The sequence below is a fragment of the Daucus carota genome, chromosome 2 (genome assembly GCF_001625215.2).
Source record: "Daucus carota subsp. sativus chromosome 2, DH1 v3.0, whole genome shotgun sequence".
NCBI lineage: Eukaryota > Viridiplantae > Streptophyta > Magnoliopsida > Apiales > Apiaceae > Daucus > Daucus carota.
This window is the reverse complement of record NC_030382.2, coordinates 24,145,285-24,168,172: the sequence shown is the minus strand read 5'-3', so window position 1 is coordinate 24,168,172 and position 22,888 is coordinate 24,145,285. Positions and strand designations below refer to the sequence as shown.

Below are 22,888 nucleotides of genomic sequence, written 5' to 3'. Positions count from 1 at the left end.
AAGCACCCCTGAGTGATTTTCACATATTTCTTCGTGCACCTCCCGCATTATGTATTCACACTTCACCCCAGCGACACATTTGAGGTGGGGTCGGTTGAATCCCCTCTTATACAGGACTCCATCATAAATGACATACTGGGTAGCCTTGTACCTTAGCTTTCGGGCTTCATCCTTATTTCCAAGTAGGGTTCCATTGGCAATGTACTCCTGAATGAGGGTTGTCCAGAGATCAATCTCTTCAACCTCTACATCGAGGACTTCAACTTTTGGGATTCTAGGCTGATATTGGATTTCGAGGGGAATCACCCCTAGCATGTGCGCATCCATTTGTGAACCCATCTTGGCTAGAGCGTCTGCGTCCACGTTTTCAGCTCTAGGAATCTACTCTAGCTTGATTTTCTTAAACTTCCCAATCAACTCTTGGGCATACCTCATGTAACGATTCGTTCGTGGACCCCTTGCTTGAAATACACCCCTAATATGCCAAATCACCAACATTGAATCGCTATAGACATTCATGTTCTCAACCTTCATCTCCAAGGCCAACTTCAGCCCTGCTATTAGGGCTTCATACTCAGCATCATTATTCGTAGCCTTGAAGCCGAAGTGAATTGAGCTCTGCAGCTTGTGACCCTCGGGGCTAACTAGTACAATTCCAGCCCCCGCTCCGTTCCTGTTAACAACCCCATCAACATATAGGCTCCACCATGGGGAACAGTTCCCTGGTACAGCTTCTAGGGGCAGGGATTGAGCTACAAATTCCAGTCCTTCGACCACAAAGGTAGGGGGAAACTACAAAATAAAGTCAGCTAGCGCTTGCCCCTTGATTGCAGTCCTAGGTTTGTACTCTATGTCGAATTGGCCCAGCTCAACAGCCCATTTCATGATTCTCCACGAAGCTTCTGGCTTATGTAAGACTTGCCTCAGAGGGAAGGACTTTCGTACCTCAACCTTGTGGGCCTGAAAATAAGGCCTCAGTTTTTGTGAAGCCAGGATTAGTGTGTAGGCTAGTTTTTCTATGTTAGAGTATCGAATTTCCGAATCAAGGCATCTCTTGCTCACGTAATATATGGGCTGTTGGTTTTTTTCTTCCACTTTGATCAAAACTGCACTTATTGAGAACTCAGAAACCCCTAGTTAGAGAATTAGCGCTTCACCTTCCGTTGGCTTGGCCAACAGTGGCGGGCTTCCAAATTGCTCTTTTAATTTTAAGAAGGCTGCCTCACATTCTGGTGTCCATCAAATTTCTACCCCTTTTTGATGGCTGCAAAGAACTCACTACATTTATCCGAGGATTTTGAGATGAAACGGTTTAGGGCTGCAACCCTACCAGTCAGGCATTGGACCTCCTTCACATTCTTGGGGGACCTCATCTCAGTTAAAGCCTTGATATTTGCGGGGTTGGCTTTAATCCCTCTGTGGTTGACAATGAATCCCAGAAACTTGCCCGATTCCACCCCAAATATACATTTTTGGGGGTTTAGCTTCATCCTATAGTCCCTCAGTATGTCAAACATCTCTGACAGGTGGGTCACATAATCTTCTGCCTTTTTGACTTGACTAACATATCATCTACGTATAGCTCCATGATTTTGCCAATTTGGTCTTTAAACATCTTATTGACCAGCCTTTGATAGGTAGCCCCTGCACTCAGTAACCCAAATGGCATTTCAATGTAGCAGTACAGACCTCTAACCGTGATGAAAAAGGTGTGTTCCTGATCCGGTCCAAACATGGGGATCTGGTTGTAGCCTAAATGTGCATCCATAAAGCTTAGTAGAGCATGCCCTACAATGGAGTCCACAAGCTGATCAATCCGTGGGAGTGGGAAGCTATCTTTTGGGCAGGCCTTGTTCAGGTCAGTAAAGTCTATACAAGTCCTCCATTTTCCGTTTTGCTTTTTCATAAGCATAGGGTTTGCCAGCCATGTGGGGTAGAAAGCCTCTTTTACTAGGCCTGCTTTCAACAGTCGGTCTACTGATTGGCCTTCTTTTCTGCCTAACTCCCTTTCTGTCTGGATCAATGTTAAGATGGTGACACATGATGTCGGGATCAATTCCAATTATGTCTGAATGGTCCCAAGCGAAGACATCCAGATTGTTCCTTAGGAACGAAGCTAGGGCTTCTATTAGCTCCGGCCCCAACTGCTTCCCAATCTTTAGCTCCTTTGAAGGAACGGATTCATCTACCAGGATGGACAGGGTGTCCCCAGCCGCCCCTGTCTTTACCTGAGTCTCTGGAATTCTTGGGTCAAGATCAATTTCCAGTGTAACCCCCCGCTTGTTGTCATTTTGGGTTGTTCGTCCAGGATCTCATGAGTAGACTTCCCTTCTTGGCTTTCAAGTTGGTAGGTAATCATAGCATTATTCAATCCATAGGATATTCTATGGCTGCCCTTCTATTTCTTCTCTTGGGGCTGCAATTGTTTAACCTCTTTAGAATCACTGTTAGTAACAGTTTCCACGGCTCCCTCAATTGGAGGTTCAACTATCAGAGCCTCTTTCATTTGGGGTGCATTTGTGAGAGCAGCCCTTCCATTGTCTGTCTGAGAAACCTCCATGTATGGTTCTTCTCCTGGGTGCTGCACAATGACCACCATATTACAGGTTTCCTTCACGAACTTGATTAAAACTTTTCCTCAAGGTTGCTCCTTGGGCTTTCTCTCGGGTTCCACCTTCTTGTAACAGCTTTCGTTGATACCCCCATCTACAAGTCGGATTTCTTTGCAGGCCTTCTAAGCTGAACTTAAGGCCCTTCAACATTCTCGTGAGTCCGCCTGACATCCTCTTATGCATCCTATTCCATTTGGGGTTGGGAACTTCATGGATAAGTGATAAATTGAGGTAACAACTCGCATTTCCTTCAGAATTGGTCTGCCTAAGATTCCATTGTAGGAGATATCTTCATTTACTATCATGATCTCCGCAACGTGAGTGGTGGCTACAGATTCCACTCCTAGGGTGATGGACAGCTTCACCCTTCCAACGATTTGGACAACATTCCCAGTGAAGCCATGTAACTTATTGTAGCAGGCCATCATATCTTTGCCCGCAAGCTTCATTTTCTGATAAGTGCTATAGGCCAGTATATTGACAGAACTCCCATTATCTACAAGGAGCCGGTGTACATATATGTTTCGAATCAATGCCGATGCCACTAAAGCATCACTATGTGGGTGGTGAATCATATGTGCATCCTCTTCGGTGAAAGTTATATCCATGGTTTCTCCCTTGAACATTTTGGGAGGCCTTTCTAATAGATGACATACATGGGTGAGGGGCTTCCCCTAGGCTTCCTGCACATATTTCCTCATTGCACTTCCGCCTTGTCCTCCCACAAAGGGTCCTCCTATGATGGTTCGCATGCTTCCAGCCCTTGCGCTGTGGGGTGCACCCTGATAATTAGCTTTTTAGCCTTTTTGTCCTTGTATTTCTGGGCCTCCTAGGCTACGAACTCCGTCAGGTAGCCACTTCTAATAAGGTCTTCGATGTGATCCTTCAGGTGCATACATTCAGCAGTGTCATGGCCGTTTACGTCATGGAAGGCACAATATTTGCCCTGATCCTTTCTCCCCGCTGGTCCATTTCGATAGGGCTTCCTGAACAGCCTAGCTTTATCTCCAACCTCAATTATGTGCTCAAGGGAGGCCGTGAGAGGTGTATACTCGCCATATATGGGATCTTGATGCCTCTTCGGGCCTAGCCTTGACTTATCGAAACCTTCCGTGCTGGTAGTGTTGACTGTAATTGGTGAATTCTTGTCATCCTGGTTTGAGGGCTTCTCACCTGAAGGCGTTGTGTAAGGGTTTCTCTTATATGCACCCCTCCTTTCAGGGCTGTAGGACCCGTCCCTTTTGCTTTTCCAGCTTTCTTTAATTTGGTCAGAGATTCTTTAATGACCTTGTGGGGCTCCGCCCGTGCAAAGAAATCGGCTAAAGTTTCGGGTTCCCGCCCTTGTAACTCTTTCCAAAAGCCAGATCCGGGCCTTACACTTGCTATTAGAAAATTCTTCAAGGTTTCTTTAGAGGTAGGCCTGACACGGGGTACCTCCGAGTTGAAACGCTTGAAATACTCCCTGAGGATTTCGTTCTCTTTCTGCTTGATATTAGCTAGGGTATTTGCTGGTGGGGCATACGTGACTGAAGCCCTAAACTGCCCGATGAATAACTCGTTTATCTGCCTCCAAGAGTTGATGGAATTTGCGGGAAGCCTCTTAAACCAGTGGTGATCGTCATCCCTAAGAGTTGCAGCCAGCAAGCAACATTTTGTGAAGTCTGAGATTTGATAAACCTCCATTTCAGTGTCAAATCTGCTTAAATATTCGACTGGGTCTGTGGTTTCATTAAATTTAAGGTCGCCCACCCCTCTGTATATGCGTGGCAGGGGTGACTCCCTAATCCTTTTAGTAAAGGGGGATTTCACGGTAAACTCAGCCTTAGATTTCTTATCCGCTTTTACCTTTTTCAGGGCTTCCAGTAGCTCCTCCATCTTGCACTTGTCATCCCCACCGTCGAGTGCAACCTCATAATAATCATCGTAATCCTGGTTCTCCCCTTTATTAACTTCCTCCTCATCATGTGATCCTGAACTTTCATCGTCATCATGGATAAAAATTACTTTCAAAGGTCTGCGGTTCTTGTCCTGGGACTTGTACTGAGATGGGGGATTCTCCTTCCTTTGACTGGGGGGAGCCCCTGATTATGATTCTGCCGCCTTATCCTTGTTAGCAACCTTGGTGTCAAGCCTATCCCTCAGGTCTTGCTCAGTTAGCTTCTTTCACAAACGATCAAACACACTCAGGCTAGCAGCCGGTGAGTGCTCCCTATTGTTTTCCCCCAGGTTAGTCTCCTTTTCGGGGTTGCCATCTTCCTTTCTGCCATTTTCACCTTCGAAATCCAACTTTGTGGGCGTGATGTCTAGTGCCTTTTTGGATTTCCTTCATGACTTCTTTTTCAGTGAGACGATTTTTCAGCTCATCATTTTCATTTTAGCTTGCATTTGTTCACGTGTCAATTCCCCACCGGATGCGTTGCCATTTCCCTTCGTGTTTTCCTTTGGTGTTTTGGGATTTTCTGAATTTTCGGGAATTTCTGACATCTCTCTTCTCTAAGATCAAAAATCCCCTACTTCTAGCGCCAAAAAGTATTGTGAGAGTAATTGATACAACACCCTCAGAATAACCTGCCGTGATTATAGGGATAATCGTTGCAAATAAATGAATAGCAGGTTGCGCACAGGGGCTGCAACTGCTTAGAAACATAGTGAAATGAACGTATTTTGGGGCTGAGCTCGCAAAAGGCCAAGGAAAGAGGCCGGAATGAAGGAATTCCGTCCTTCTTGTGCTCGGAAAATAATATCACAAAGGTACACGTGCCTCTCTTTAGAGTGTAGAAGTATGATTAAGGATCTATGTCCAATTCCATTACCAATTGACTTGTGCACGAACCAAACCACGTATTAACTAATTAACAAACACACAAGTATATAGACGCAATAATCTACCATTTCCAAATTTCTAGTACACCTAAAAAATTACACCACTGTTTACATTCAAGTAAATTGACTACTGTTAACTCATTTCGTAAGGTTCTTATGTCTATGACACAAATGGAAAGAAATATCTTGATTCTCAAGCTGGTCTCTAGTATCCAATTCATGTTTCTAATATCAAACACACCTTTTAGTATAAGTACAACACAGAAGAATAAAATTCTGACATTCCAAACAAACTTATAATAAACACAACCATAACAAGCCTACAAAATTTAGAACAAAATCTACCATCACAAATGATTATAAATAGTGATATCGAGAACAAATCAGAAAAATAGAGCAAGGAAAATAGTCAAAAATAGTAGAATAGGGCAAAACAAAGAGTCAAAAACAGGTCAAAAAGGAACAAAAAGCGAAGAGTAGTGATTGTAGTAAATTTTGAATTAAATGAACAGAAGAGCTTTTTAATTATTACCTCTACTATAACTTTTTTAAAGTTTTCCATCACCTGACCAATGACTTCACGCTCAATCCACATATATTGTTCCCATGAAGATTGTTGTACCGGATCAGTCCTATCAGGAAAAGCCGCAGTAGCAAATTTCTACAACCTCTCATGAAGTTGGGAGTGTGGAACTGAATCCATGCCATCCATGGAGCGGACCATAGTTGTCACCTCAGTTAAAACCTTACCAATGATTGAGTATGCATCCTCTGATATATTTGTTTTAGAAGAGTAGTCAGTAGGCTGAGAAGCATTCAAACGAGCTGCTTCATCCGATCCTAATAATTCTGATACAGTTTGTCGAGGATACAACACAACTATATTTTTCTTTAGCTTTCTTGCTTGCATTAGGAGATGCAATTCTCGCTTCCTCTTACTAGCTGGAGAGAGAGAGAGAGAGAGAGAGAGAGAGAGAGAGGTGCCTCTAGAGGTAGTTGAGAGGTTCTCACATCCTCCAAAGATTGCTGCATTATATAATATGTAACAAATAATTCAGTTATAATGTGCCAGATTAATGCAAATTCACAATGACCTAATAAAAATAATTTGCAACATACCATTATATTTTTCACTATTGGCTCATCAATGTTGTAGACATACTTGAAAAATTCAAGATTAGTGACAGGAGCCTCGAATTTCAAATCCAACTCTTGTAATATGCAATTATTATTTATTATTAAAAAAAACTATAAATATGCAATTATTTTTACTCTATTACCAAAAAATTATAAATAATATATATACACACACACATATTCAGAATAAAAGTAACATACATAGCTCAGATTTTGAGTACAACATTAAAGAAACAGATACAGTGAAGGGAAAAATACATTCCAAATATTATATACAGTGCCTTGCAAGACTGTTGCAGCGAGTGTGTGATGGATCAATAGTACACAAGACGTTCATTTCTATGCTCCTTACATAATCCTAAAATGAATCATCTATAGGCTAATCGCAGTATTAGTTACGGATAGTGCACATTAAGCAGACTCACATAGGCGAGGAGTGCTAATCTCTTTTGCCGTGCTTTTGAGATGACCAGAATAGACTTATATATTATTAGAGTCGCTTTCCCAAATTTTTATTAGAAAAGAAACTAATGTAGGACAAGTTAGGGAGATTCAAAAAAAAGTAATAAGAATTATCCTCATACCAGAATCAATAGTAACCAGTATAGGACAAGGTATCAGTAGTTAAATAAATGTATGTATTATTTAAGTGAGGTTATATGTCAAATTCTCAAGATAGTTTTGCTTATTCATTTGTTTAGTGCTAAACCACTGATAAAGGTATAGTCATGTGTCCAACTTCATATCCATATCCAATAATCTTAAATAATTTTAAACTAAAAATCTGACCCTTGTATGTATCCATGCTCGTGTTCGGAAAACATATCCAAGTCCACGGTAATATAGCATTAAAATAACAAGGACAAAGCAGTTCACAGAGTTGAACTAAAATTTCTTTTGACTTATGTCTAAAGCTCACATTATCACGAGGTGCTTAAAAATTATTCTAAGAACTAAAAGAATTTTTGTAGCATTTAAAGACCAAAGAAGCTGCTTTAAAACTGTTTACAATTTTTATATACTCCCAACTGCTTTAAAACTTTTGTATGGCAGGGAGTAATTCTAAAGAGAAACAGGTAATCGTCATTCGTCAAAGTACACTACTTCATGCCATTATAAATATGCAAGGTTTATGATATGCAAAAAATAATAGTCTTCAAGTTTGCAATACAGCAAATGTTTCGATTGTAAACAGGATAAAGGCAGAAATTAAGATAAAAATGAAGATATACCGCTCGTCCCACAGAAAAAGGAGTGGCTCCACTTATATGCTTCATGTCCAACTTTTCGCGATTTTCCTTCCTAATTTTCGAAGCTTTTTCAAATTTTTCACTCCCCCAGTGCTTAGTGATGCTCTCCCATGCACCTTCACCGAAGTAATGCGGCTTTAGCATACATCTAGTGGCACGAGTGTAGTTTCAACTTCTGGCTATTTTAACTCTCTCATCAGCTCATTTTTTTCTCCTTGCTAAGTTGATTCTTCAAGTTACTTTGTATATGAGCTTTGATATACACGTCTCCTATTTCATCTTTACAATCATAGCTGTAGTAGACATGCCATACACACAAGGATTAGTACATATATAATCATGTTGATGCTAAAATGTATCAACTTAAAAGAAGTAATATACCCTCAATTCAGCTGCACAGTTAGCCAACAAAGCTTCCCTCATTGTTCCACTTGTATCGATTGTATCTTTGTCACTGATCCCTACCTACCGCAGCGATAACAAATCATGTCAATTATATGTTGCAATAGCAAACATTACGTGTTGAGTAAAGTATTAGTAAAATAATTAATTGTAATATGATAATAAAATTGACTTGAAATAAAGCTAGAATACTTAAATAATTACTAATAAAATATAATATACTAAACATGAAAAGAATAAATTTGGAATAAAATATTTATTTTTATATTATCTCCCAAAAATAATTAATTAAAAAAATAATTAATTATGTATAAAATAATAATACCGCGGTTGAATTATATTTTCTTAAAATAAATTATATTAAAAAATTACCTTCAAATTAATTAATTAATTTACATTTAATCATTTTAAAAATAAATAATTTATTCATTACACCAATTTGAAAGTAAAAATACTTATATAGTTTTTGACCAATATTAATCAGAAAATACTAGCAAATACATTGTACTAAGTTTTTTGAATATATATTTAATTGTATTAAGATATTAATTTATATTTAAATATAAATTAAAATATTAATTTATGAAACCTAAAAAGAAAACAAAAAATTGAAAAAAATCGACGGCAGAGTACAACAAACGAGAGGCATTTCCTTTTACTAAATCCCGTCTAAAATTTTCACTCATACTCAAAACAACTCCATCTCTCTGTCTCATTCGTCGCACCTCTCTCTCTCTCTCTCTCAGTCTCGCACCTCTCTCTCTCTCACCTCTCTCGCACCTCTCTTATTCTTCTTAGTCTCTCACGCAAGGCACTTCTGTTTATCGCATACGTTTGGGTTTCAGTTACATCTCAATTGCGAATTAGGGTTTGTCGATTTGGGGGTTTTCAATATTGAGTTCAAATTAGGACTTATTAACTCAAACTTCTTCGATAATCGCTCTCATTCTTTGTTTGTAGGTACGATTTGAGTTACTGGGTTTCGATTTGTGTTAAGATAAATCCCCCCTCTCTATCTATTGTTTATTTGGGCGCTTGTTCAACCCTCTCTATGCTTATTTGAGTGTTCAGTGTGCTTATTTTGGGTTCAATTTTAGTGCTTGTCCTATAGTTAAGTTAGGGCTTATTTGAGTACAAATTTGGGTCATTGCCTGGGCGTGGTTTCGGTGGCTGCTCACTCCTATGGAAGAATCGCTGCCTCCGCTTCAATTGAAAGCTTTGTTCGAGTTTTTGATATCCAATCCAACAATACTATTGCTACTCTTGAAGCTTCTCCCTCTGAAGCTTGGCAATTGAAGTTTAATCCCCAGGTCCACCACAACCCTCTCACCCCCTCCCTCCCTCCCTCTCTCTCTCCCTCCCTCCCTCTCCCTCTCGATTGAGCAATTGAATATATATAACTTTCCTACTCCAAGACTAATACTGTATTGGGCATGCTATGTGTACTTTGAATACTTGAATCTTATTAAGCTGCTATGTGTACTTTGAATACTTGAACGTCATTCTCTTTTCTTTTGCTCTCTAAATTGATCCATTAAATGTACTCCTACTATATTATTTCAGGGGTCTAGTACATACATATCTTTCAGTGGGTGTTTTACTTCGAGAATATATTCTCTTGACTATTTAGCAAATTTGTATTATAGGTTACTCATTTTAGCAGGAAAAGCCCCAATTGTATGCGGTAAGAAGCTATTTGGGTGCTTGTTCAATCCTCTCTATGCTTATTTGAGCCTCTGAATGAGAAGGTCTTAGCGCAAGTCGGTTGATGGACCCTGTTCATGGCTCTGAATATGTGCTAACATATGAAGACAAGGATGGTGACTCGATGCTTGTTGGTAATGTTCGTTGGAAGTAAGCTCAACACTTTAAATTGTATTTTGTAATGTATATATAGTGCTGTCATTATACTTTTTAATTTTTCCACATAATTACATAACCATTACTGTATTGTTCTGCATATGGTAAGATCAATCAGATTTCTTTTGTAGCTATTTTCTATAAGACAAATAGGTCATATTGTATAAGACTGCATAGGTACCTTGTACTATTACTACTGTTGGTCTGGCAGTAATTGGCATGTTAATGTAAACCAGGTGGACTTTAAGTCAAAGTTGGATAAATTCATTAGAAAAAAGAAAAAAAAAGAGAGAAGTGGTATGAAGTTCCTAAACTGACTTTTCTCCTTGTTTTTGGTTTGTATCATTATCTGATTCGCAAATACACATAACTTCTTATTGTGTTATCAAGGAATAACGACGATACACTGATATGAAACAGGTTCGAAGAGGAAAAATCAATAAAAAATATAATGCCTGCAAGACATTGTACCTGGTTGCCACAAGGTGAGTTCCTTGTTTTTAGGTTATTGATTAACAGATATATATTGATATTACAGTTGAATGTACATTCAATTTTCTTATATCTGAAGTTAATATATTAAGGTGAATGTACTATATATATCATATTAATCTCATCACGAGTAATATAGATTTTCCAAATAATCGATGGGCCTTGTATAAACTGAGGAGAAGAGGATTCTGGATATTACCTTTCTCAACATACATTCATAGTACAGGTCTTGAGAAAGTATAAGGTAGTTGGTGCACCCAGCCTATACATTAGCAATACTCTATTTTAATATTTCTATTGCTATGTAACTAATCTAAGATGGATTAAAATCTATAAAAGAATTTGTATCTGATCAGCCGGATGCTAATTTATACCATCATCTTATTGGATTCTCTATGATTACCAATACATCTGATGCTATATATGATTTGTGCTTCTTAAACATTAAAATATGCTGTGATTATGTTTAATCTTTCTGTTTTAGAATATATGCATTATAAACTTTAAGGGCTGGTGCTTAATAGTAAACGTAGAGGTTAAAAAGCTCATTAAGAGGGAATGTATCTATAAATTAAACTTTTATTTACCTTTCTCTACATGCAGGTGAAGTCATGCAAGTTACCTGCACTCTTTTGACTTGTAATTTACTTTGAAGTTGGTAGATGATATCAGTTTCATCTTGAATATATAAAGTTCAGAAGTTGCACCAGCTCAAATTTATAGAGAACTCGGTTTATTCGGATTCTACAAGAACACTATTAGTTCAAGCAACTACAAATCAAGAGCTTTCATTAGTGTGGAGCAGGTTCTTAGTAAATGGAAGAAGTAGAATGGAATGGATAGGTAAAGAGAGGATGATTTATGATAACAACTCAGTTGAAGTTGCTAGTTTCTCATCTTTTTGCTACTACTGGTGATGTTTGGTTGAATTTGTTAGCTACTTTGATTTACTTTGATTTGGTTTAATTTGTTAGGTACTCTGATTTGTACGAAAGAAAATTTATTGGGTTGTTTAATATTTAAAAAATATATTTCCAATTTCTTTGGGTAGATAATGTTGTCTTTCATAAAATAAATATTGGAGCTAATATAGTGAAACGTTGTAAAATTGTTATTTAATGTTCCAGTAGCTCATATATATGTTGCAGTTGCATAATAAAAATGTTGCAAACATGAGACGTACAACAGGTTTCCAAATATGGGAATGACACGTGTGTCCATTTGGTAGAGACACGTGGCAGCCTGGTGGGCCGGACCCACATGTGGGTCCAATTTATTTTTGAAATCAAATGGTCTAACGTAACATAAAATTTCAGTTGCAATAGGGAAGTTATATGTTGCAATAGCATGTGTATTGTAACATAAAACCCCATGTTGCAGTAGGTTACCATTATGTTGCAATAGAGGCCTAGGGCAACATCGAAAAAAGCAACTTAAATTTTTTGTTGCAATAGCCTTTTTTCAGGCTTTTGCAACATATTTTGGGATTATAGCATCATTTTTTTGATGTTGTTGTAGGCCATATATGGCGTAGTGAGTCTCTCATTTTCATTAGCTCTCCCTCCGTCTCCCCCATCAGTCCTACCAGTTTCATTGTGCCTTCCTTGGCTTCCCCCATCTCCCTTACCCCTGGCCCCTCCCCTTCCCCTGGCCCCTTCATCTCCATTTCCCCTTGCCCTTCCCCGTCCCCTTCCACATCCGCTTCCCCTTCCCCCGCTGCTAGTACTAGCCTGCATATATGCGTCAATAGATGTGTGGTCATTACTTTTAATACCAAGTAGAACATTAATTATGATCATAAGAGATTATTTTAATGCCAAGAATACTCAAATATACACTAAACATGGTTATTTTCCTTGATGATGAGAACTACAGTTCATTTCTAATTACAAATTATCTATACCAAGTTGCGAGAAAAAGACTTGTTGTCTATTTTGCTGATTTCGACATCAATTTTTCCACCTCGTAATGATTACAACCAGAATACCAGATTAATGATATAACAGAATGTTGGCCAATCACTAACTAAAAAATTAGGCTAGTATGTACATGAAACTCAAAAAACATTGAAATTATATATTAAATATAGCATCCTATTTGATAAGTTATATTGTATTTGTATAACAGAAGGTAGGGTGAGCATATAAACGCTTGACCTTCATTACAGGAGGAGGTCTTTGGGAGTCTGGGACTGAAGGAACATTAACAGGTCATATAGATTGTAACACTATCACAAACACATTCAAGATCCTTTAATCCTGACTTTGAAAGACTGAACCTCTCAATATGATATGTGCAAGAACAAACTTCCTAACTAGTTTGAGAAGTTCACAGGAATAGTTTTATCCTCTAATAGACACAACCATAACAAGCCTACCAAAATCTTAAACAAAATCTACCATCACAAACAAGTATAAAGATTGATATCTAGAACAAATCATCAAAACAGAGCAAAGCAAAGAGTCAATAACAGCATAACAGATTAAAACAAAGAGTCAAAAACACGGACCTAGAGAGAAAACCAATTAATTACAGCTGGAATCAGAATCCTATATATATATATATATATATATATATATATATGAAGTCGACTTTTGGATTTAGGGATTTAGGAGCAAAATAACCTTAGCTCGCTAATCATAAATACTCAAATGCCCGGTTAATGAACCCTATCCCAATAAACACTCACGAGCTAATTGAGGTTTCAAGCGAAAAATGTGAAGAAAGAGAGAACCTGTTGAGATTTGAGCGGATTTCACTTGTTTGGCACACTGACTTCAGAGGCTTTCGACGTCATTTGAGATTTAAGCGGATCTGAGAGACTAAATTGGATTTGAGATTTTAGGGTTTTGACTTTGAAAGAGAGAAAGTGCGAGCGATTGTAGCTGAGGAAGGAAGGAGTGAAAATAACGCGGCTGATAAAAGAGGGAAGGTAAAAAACATGTAATATAATTATTCAATAAAAAATAAAAAGTGACCATACTTGTCTAGTCGCTTTTAACCCCTCTGGATTTCCAAAATCTACTGTCTAGTTCTCAAGTTAAAAATCTAGAAGGGTTAAAAGCGACCATACTTGTCCGGCCGCTTTTAACCCCTCTGGATTTCCAAAACCTACTGTCCAGTTCTTAAGTTAAAAATCTAGAAGGGTTAAAAGTGACCATACTTGTCCGGTCGCTTTTAACCCTTTTGGATTTTCAATTTCCAAACCCACCAGAGTAATCCCATGTATAATATTCAATTACCAACTACAATTGCTAGCGCATCTGAATATATATATATATATATATATATATATTAAAAGAAACATTATAAAATATAAATAAAAATGTTATATATTACATAAATTCAAATATTACACTAATTTATGACATTTCATCATCATCATAATCATCCTCATCACCATCACTTTTTTCATCAAAACTCATGTCTTCGTCGATATTTGGTTCATTGTCCTCATTCAAATAATTCTCAAATTCAAAACCCCTCAAATCAATAAAAAAAAATTGGAAGGATCATGAATAACCACTCTTTCGACGTGTGATGATGAAGCATTTGATACTTTATTTTGAAAAATATCATCATTAAAGGTATCAATTTCGGAAGATGGCACAATTTCATTAGATTGTCGACTCTTTGTTGGTAGTACTGAGTACCATGATGAATTTGCATTTGTAATATTTGGTGCGTGGTATACTTCATGATCTTGACTAGGCAACACGAACACATATTCAGCATTTAGCTTTGATCTGATATCCACTGTGACAATCCGATTTCTATCCACCCTAACGTGTGTTGTATGATCATCAAACCAATGACATTTGAATAAGATAACATGATGACCATTGTGATAGTAGAGATCAATCACTTCTTGTAGTCGCCCGTAATAATTTCCAAAACTTTCTTTGTAAGAATAACCTTTATTCAAAATTTAAAAAAATTAGACATATTTTATGATGAAATTATACAATATATACATTTATGTCATATTTTATTTCTTACCAATGACAACCACACCGAAATTTGAAGAAGTACGGTCACTTGGATTTCCACAATCATATTTAAAACCATTACACTTGCATCCTTTATAAGATTGTACTTCATATGATGGCCCTTTTATCAAGTCTTTGAATTTAGTTTTAAGCTCTATGTCATCATTTACCTAAATTATATAGGAAGAAAGCATATGTTTAGTTGTGTGAACGAAAGTATAAGAAAAGCACAAACACAAGTAACGTACTCATAGACATACTCTTCTTTTAAACCAACTCCCGAATAGCTCTTTTTGTTTTTCTTCTTTTTGTGCATCATTAAACCCCGGGTGATGACGACGTACCAATCGTTGGAACTCACTACATGTCAAACTCATGCTAAGTAAAAATTCAAAAAAAAATAAATATAATATATCTAATTCATAAGAAAGTGAAGAATTGGATACCGTAAATATTGTGCAACCTCTGGTGAATTGATGAGAACTTAGTATTTCAGGAGTTTATATTCACTATTATTAAGAAATATATGCCCTGTTCGTAGTATAGGTTGTGCCGGATATGTGTAAACTTCCAACAAGTTGGGATCATGAAAATTTTGAGGTACCTCATTTTGACGAAGTCGATTATGTACAGTTTTAGCTTTGTCTTCAAAATACAACTCACAAAAGTGAACAATTTCCTCCTCAATATAGCGTTCTTCCATTGAACCCTCTGCTCATGCTTTATTTCTAACTTTCAATTTCAATCCATGCAAGTATCTTTCAATACAATACATCCAACGAAAAAAAGATGGACTGCCTAACTTACACTCAGTAGCCAAATGTAGCGGGAGATGCTCCATCGAATCAAAAAAACCTGGAATAAAGATGGTTTCAAGCTTAGATGTTATCTTCACTATATCTTTTTCCCTCTTCTCTAAATTCGTGTATTATAAATTAATGGAGCACATTTCTTGAAAGAAGTTGGACAACTCAATAAGAACATCCGCTACATTCTTTGGTAGTAAGTCACGACAAACGATAGGTAACAACTTTTTCATAAAAACATGACAGTCATGAGATTTCATTCCATGAATACTTCTTTTTTCCATATTCACACACCGGGATATATTTGAGACATATCCATCCGGAAGATTCAGATTTTTTATCAACTGAAATAGCTTATGAACTTGATCTCTAGTTAGCACATAAGGTGCAGATGGATTTGTGCCATCATCTTGAATCTAGAAGTCACGATGTATACCTAGTTCTTTGGAATCATGTCTAGATTTCAAGGTGTCTTTAGACTTCTTCTTATCATCAAGCATTGTGTAGAATATGTTGTCAAAGACATTTTTCTCTGTATGCATGACATCTATGTTGTGACGAAGTCTCAAAGTCTCCAAATATGGAAGCTCATACAACGGAGACACTATGTCCAATTATGTGTCACCCCATATCCTATTGGCTTCTGCCGGGTTGTTTTTCCCGGCGGAGGAAATTGTATTTGCTCACAAAGTGTTTTTGCTATCAATCCTGAATGTCTAGTTGTGGTTGAATGTTTATCACATCTTCCAAAATTTGTGCTCCTTCTAAGCGGATCATCTTCTTCCAAAACATAACGAGCTGTGCCATAGAATGTAGATTTACCACCATACTTGAGTTGTTTTGCTTTTACTTCTCTAATACATATTGGACAAGCCAACTTGCCCATAATGGACCATCCACTGATCATACCAAGTGCTGGAAAGTCATTTATTGTCCACATTAACGCTACTCTCATCATGAAATTTGAACGTGATGCCCTATCATATGTTTCAACCCCTGTATGCCATAAGAACTTTAATTCATCAATTAAAGGTCGGAGATACACATCGAAGTCCTTTGTCGGATCATTCGGTCCAGGAATGAGAAGAGTCATAAACATGTACGGAGCTTTCGTGCACATGGATGGTGGAAGGTTATAAACAACAGCAATCACAGCCAACACAGTATATTCTCTTGCGTGTGCATCACGAAAGGGGTCAAAACCATCAGTAGCAATGCCTATTCTGACATTTCATATTTCTTTGTCAAATCTGGGAAATCTTTGATTAAATTGTTTCTATTCATCTCCATCAGCCGGGTGACTTACTTGACCTTCAACTGTAACTCTATCATGGTGCCACGTCATACACTTTGAAGTCTTCTCGGACATGAATAATCATTGTAGTCTCAATGCAAGAGGAAAGTATCTTAAAATCTTTCTTGGGATCATCTTTTTCTTTTGATCCTTTTGAGGCTTGTATCGATTTTCATTACATATGTCACAATATATCTTTTCACTATCCTCTTTGTAAAACAACATACAATCATTTACACAAGCATCAATCTTTTGGTAGCCCATGTTCAACCCACATACCAATTTCTTCACATCGTAGTATTTCATGGGCAACTTGTGACTATTTGGCAACACAGATCCAATGAGTTCAAGCAACTCGTCAAAACCCATGTTACTACAACCATGCTTATGTTTGAATTGGAGTAGCTTGTTCACAAATGATAATGTTGTAAATCTTGTATTATCAGGATAAATTGGTTCGGAAGCACTGTCTAGCATCTTATAAAAGTTCTTTGCAGTTGCATTCGGTTCTTCTTCATCATTCTCCAATTGTCTTGTTGCCTCCGCAAAATCTCCAAGCATTTCACGTGCATCATAAAAATCATCATACGTGTAACCAACATTCCTAGAACTTGTTCCAATGTCAACCCGTGACCTATCACTCTTCCCTTGATAGTACCATATTGTATATCCCAACATAATACTGTGCCGACACAAATCCAATGTCACATTATCGGGAAACTTGAGATAATAATTTCCACATTCATTACGTGGACATTTTATCCTCCCCTTTGAATCATCTGTTCGTGCACTAGCAAATTTGATGAAATTTTCAACACCAATTTGATATTCATCTGTCATTCTCTTACTCGCATTAAACCGACGATTCATCCAACTACGATCGGAAGCCATCTACAAGGTGTCCAAATATTCTAATAAATTATCAATTATTAATCTACACATACACATCTAAACAAAATCACCAAATATACACAAAATAAATAATAATTATTATATTTATATTATTATTGTTACTTATTTTCAATAAATTTTATTCAAAATGATTGTTGTTAACATTTTTAATATTTCATATCTATAACATTTCCCTTCTTGAAAAGTTAGCAATTAATATTTAGCATGTCATTTTAACATAATCAACTATTTTGCAATTATACAAGAAATAAAGAAGAATTTAGGAAAATTAATTATGAGAAATGACTCACTTGCTTTGAAATTAGTAGATAACAACCAAAATTTAGCATGCCATTTTAACATAATCATGTAATTTACAATTATACAAGAATCATATAATAAATTTGATAGCAACTAATATTTAGCATGTCATTTTAACATATTTAATAATGTAATTATCAATTATGCAAAAACTAAATAATCAATTATGAGAAATGATACTTACTTGTGGAATATGTGGGAGAAATGATGAAAAAAGAAGTGGACACAAACCCACGGGAGTGGATAAGAAATATTTCGAACAAAAACGACCGCACTAAAGACGGTCGCTTTTGTGCAAAAGCGACCAACAATGTTCTGCGGTCGCTTTTGTTTCAACTGTTTCCACCTCCCACCGCGGGAATTTTCCCGCCCTGTACATTAAAAAAAGAAAAGCGACCGCAGGACACTGTTGGTCGCTTTTGTATTTAAAGGCGACCTAATAAAAACCACCACATGCAAAAGCCACTAAACAAAAGCGACCGCCATTAAAAGCCACTGTTAACGATCGCTTTTATTAATCAAAAAATGAAAGTTTTAACTTATATTAAAAGCTACCTGTTTCGGTGGCTTTTATTTGATCTCTTTTAACCAATTTTCTTGTAGTGTATTTTGACTTTATGCTTCCGGTGCAGGCCTTTAAACCTTCTTGTATGGCCTTAGAGTTTAACTCAGTCTAGACGAAGCCCAATAATCCTCCACCAGGCAGCCCAAGCAAAGCCCAAATAGTGTAATGGGCTATAAAATAAGCCCAGGGGGATTTTATGACACAACAACAAATAAAATAGAAGAAGCCAGGGGATTGAAATAATAAACAAAACATGTGGAAATTTGAAAAGGCTAGTAGAGGAAAAAACAGAAGTCTGTTTGCAAATCGTACCGTTCTTGCGGTTCCCTCGAGGCTTCCTGACTCTTTTATCTAAGGGCTTGGTTAACCTGTGCCCTCAGGGCACAAGTTTAGAGTATTTATTGTCTCTAGTTATCTGTGCATCATGCAATACAGCAAAACAGTGTATTAATTATCAACTAGAAAATTCAAATGCTAATATTTTCAAGTAAATTTGATATTTTATTTATATTATAATTCTAGTCAATTATATTTTTTGATATTGTTAAAATAATAAAAAATCATAAATTAACTATTAAATATAAATTGATTGATTTTAGTCGGAAGACTAATTTTAATTAAAAAATTAGTGTATATGCAGGGGGGCTCAATTTTATTTGTTGGATGAAATCGATTAAAGGTTGTCATATATTATATGACAAAAATAAAAATTTATGTTCTCACATTTTTTATGAAATAAAATAATATTTTATTATAAATAAAAATTTTTAAAGATAAATCAAAAGTAAATGCATGGCTATTTGAATACTTTTGTGTATATATATATAAGTCAACATTCAAGAGAGGGACTCCTTATATGGAGTTACATAGTGCGCCACTATAAATTATCAATTTTATTATAATTTCTGTTATAAAATGCATATAAAACGTGATTCTAATATAGAATACTATAAAATATATCTATTTTAAGTAATTTAAAACTTAAAATTTGATGAAAACAAGTATATTTTCGAAACTGATTCTACTACAGAATAATTCTGGATGATTATTATTCTGTTATAGAATCATGTTGAGATATTGCATAATTTTAGATGATCTTTGGAATAAAAAAATTGTATATCTTCGTTTTCGGTTTAATAATCAAAATTTGCAATTATATTTTATAAAAAATATAATAGAATATATATTATGTGTATATTTATAATGCTGTGCTACATAACTCCATATAAAAGGGTATGCTATGGAGTGCTACCCATATATATATACACACAAATAACTATGCACATTTAACCGTGGTTAATCATATTAAAGGTACAGGTTAGCCACTCGGTTTATCTAATTGAGTCATCCCAAGTAAAGGCAAAATTAACCGGTGACTTGTCTCCCAAATTTTAATGCTAGATCATGACTTCCAACGCTCGCCAATGTTATTATTTGTTTTAGGTGGTTATTCGTGGTCCCTCTCACGCCTTTCTAATATTTTTCATACCTATAGTCAACTCATCCAAATAATTATTATTAATAATTCACAAAAATACATATTTCTAGTTAATACAAAATCCCGAGTATCAATTTTGTGCCGACCCTTCTGCGAAAATTTTACAAGAATTGCCGCGTATGGAGGCGAAACTGATATCTTTTAGCTTAATGTCAAACCTAAAACCAAATGTACGTAAATAAGGGCCCTGCGGAGAAAATTTATCGATATCTTTACTTTACGATCCATGATACTTTAAAAACATAGATATGAATGTTGTAGATACTGCAAACAACATAAGAAATCAGAAGATACGGGACACTGTGAAACCACATGGACTTGTCTTTTGTGTTTGTTAGGGTGCAATCAATCTGATCAGGTCAATATTCCGTTAAAAAGACCCGTTCAAACGGTCTTAGCTAACTTGAGCTTCAACCTTAGAGCAACTCCAAGGGGTTTTCTAAACAAGCTCTTAAGTCTAAAATTTAGGAGCAAATCAAAATTTAGTACTCCAATGGGCTCCCAAATGCTCTTTAAAAATTTAGGTGCCTATTCTCTCTCCTTTCTTTTAAAGAGCATCTAGTAGCTCCTAATTCAATATTATATTATTTTTCTTTCAATATTCTCTCTTTTTTTGTTAACTTTTTCCTCTCAGTTATATAAAATAAATATAAAATGTGAATAAGGAGCTAAATATAAAGAGTAGCATTGGAGTTCACGTTTTCCGGTGTATTAACTTACTAGGAGGCACATTTTATATTATTGTTTAGAGAATGATTTAGTAGTACCGTTGGAGATGCTCTTAGCATGAATTCTCTTGCAACAGATACTAGTTTTCATTTTGCCATTTTTTGGATCTGATATATTAATCGTTTAATTTAATCTAAAAGAAGCTATTTAATATCTAGTGCCTAGTAATAAATTAGACGCGTGACAAATTCAGTTAAAACAAAATTATATTTGCTTCTTCTATTTTTTAGAATCAGATACGATACAAGGAATGTTTAATTTGGCTAAATTTTAAACTGTGTTATTCAGTGCTTATAAAAAAATTTATTTATAAACTAAAAATAATATTTGTGTTAATTGTTTGGATAAATTTATTAGGTATAAAATTAATAATATAAATATTGCAAATTAAAAATTACAACGATTATATGCATTTTTTAAAGCTAAATCTGAAAATTATATTAAAATTAAAAAAATAGAATTTCCAGGTTCACAAATTGAAATTTACAAGTAAGAAATTGTTGCATAAATAGTATGACTATGATATAAGTTGTTTCCGACATATGAATAAGAATTTGAAGAAAATATTTCATTATAACAAGACCATACGAAAAGCAAGTTCAGGGTGTACTAGATTTTAAATATTTATATATTATAATATTCATGAAACGTTAGGCCTATAATCGGAGTCCTGTAGTTCACGACCAACTCGAGCTTGAACACATTTAATAAGAATCGGTTCGGCTCAAATTCGTATACGAGACGAGCTTAAACAAGATTTCTTACTCGTTTAATCAAACGAGCTGACTTCGACTCCTAAAATTAAATGAACCAAATTCGAGCAAAAGTTTAAACTTGATTAAGTGTAAAATCAAACAAGTCAACTCGATCGACTCGTTTAGTTAAACGAGCTGGCTCAACTCAACTCATAAAATTAAATGAATCAAGTTGGGACAGAGATTTTGACTCGATTAAATTAAACAAGCCCGAATCGTCCCATTCAACTAATTTCGACTCAGAATTACGTTCATATCAAGACTCGATTCGTTTCCCGAATTATAGCATTACAAAAAGTGTTTAATACGTGGTGTTAAAACAGAAGTTTCTCCCTAGTGTTAGAGCATGTACACTGGAACCCAACTCCTTCGTCGAGACTCATGAAAAGACTTGGCCAAACAATTATTTTTTTATTTTATCATTGTATGAACGAACTCAGAAATGGCCAAGCTTACCAGCTGGATGGCTATGATATTATGTTTGAGTATATATTGTATGTTATTTGAGATGTTTGAGTACGTCAAACAACATTATCTTATTTGGTAATTTTAAACACTAAAAATTTAAAATTATATTCGTGCATTCATGATTTTAAATTGGATACAAATTCTTATACAAATGACATGAAGATTCAGTTGACACTACAGGAAAAGCGGTCATTTTCGACCGTCCAATTCTGGTCGAAAATGACTAATTTCGACCGTATACAGGATTATTCTAATCAAAATTTTACTCAATTTTGCATATCAAGCATTTTCTATATTTAAAACAAGAAGAAATGCAGTTTGGACAGCAGCACAAGGGCTAATAATAGTGTCTGAAAGTTGACACCTGAGCTGAAAACATGGTGATTACCTGAGGGCCATGTGTAGACATTCTTCCGAACAACCCTTCACTCCAGAGGTCCTTTTCATTCCGACAATTCAGCCGTTTCAGGAAACAAGAAGAGTCTAAGCAATTTGCAATGAATACACGGAGTATATACAGAGTCATGACTCCCAAGTCATTAATCTCCGCCAACCCCACGTACATTATCTGCATTAATCGAGGACCAAAAGTTCCATTTGATTAATTACCAGCTTTTCAACCTGAAAAGAAGTAAAGTAATCTCACGAGGGTTAGTACAATTGAAATTTGATCTAACTACTTTTTTGGAGTAAAGTTGATATCAAATTACGTGCATATTTTTGAGGTGCATGCTCAGATTGAGTTAATCTCACGGTTTGGTCAAGCTTAAAATTTTTACGAGAAACAGGTCAAGATTTTAATTATTATTTAAATATTTGAATAATTTTACTTAAAACATTTGAAAACCAAAAAAGTATAATACTATAAAAGAATATAGAGTAGAAGTAGGAGTTATTTCCCAACTTTGTACTTCTCTTTTTTTGATGGTGCTTTTGCTTCTTTCTCATATAAACGGATTATAAGAGAACAGAAATCGACATTTTGTTAAAAAAAAA

The 22,888-nt window shown here is 35.9% G+C and overlaps 1 long non-coding RNA gene across 3 annotated transcripts; it reads left to right on the top strand.

The window, feature by feature from the left end:
- The first annotated feature begins 8,884 nt into the window (after nucleotides 1-8,884).
- LOC108206284 (uncharacterized) lies at nucleotides 8,885-11,614 on the top strand. Of its 3 annotated transcripts, none has more exons than XR_001804083.2 (4): nucleotides 8,885-10,078; nucleotides 10,321-10,381; nucleotides 10,505-10,569; nucleotides 11,180-11,614. It is a non-coding gene; the product is annotated as an uncharacterized LOC108206284 (long non-coding RNA). The 3 variants fall into 3 exon arrangements; XR_001804084.2 differs by lacking the exon at nucleotides 10,321-10,381 and having other exon boundaries at nucleotides 8,887-9,534; nucleotides 9,871-10,078; XR_001804082.2 differs by lacking the exon at nucleotides 10,321-10,381 and having other exon boundaries at nucleotides 8,888-10,078.
- The last annotated feature ends 11,274 nt before the right edge of the window (nucleotides 11,615-22,888 follow it).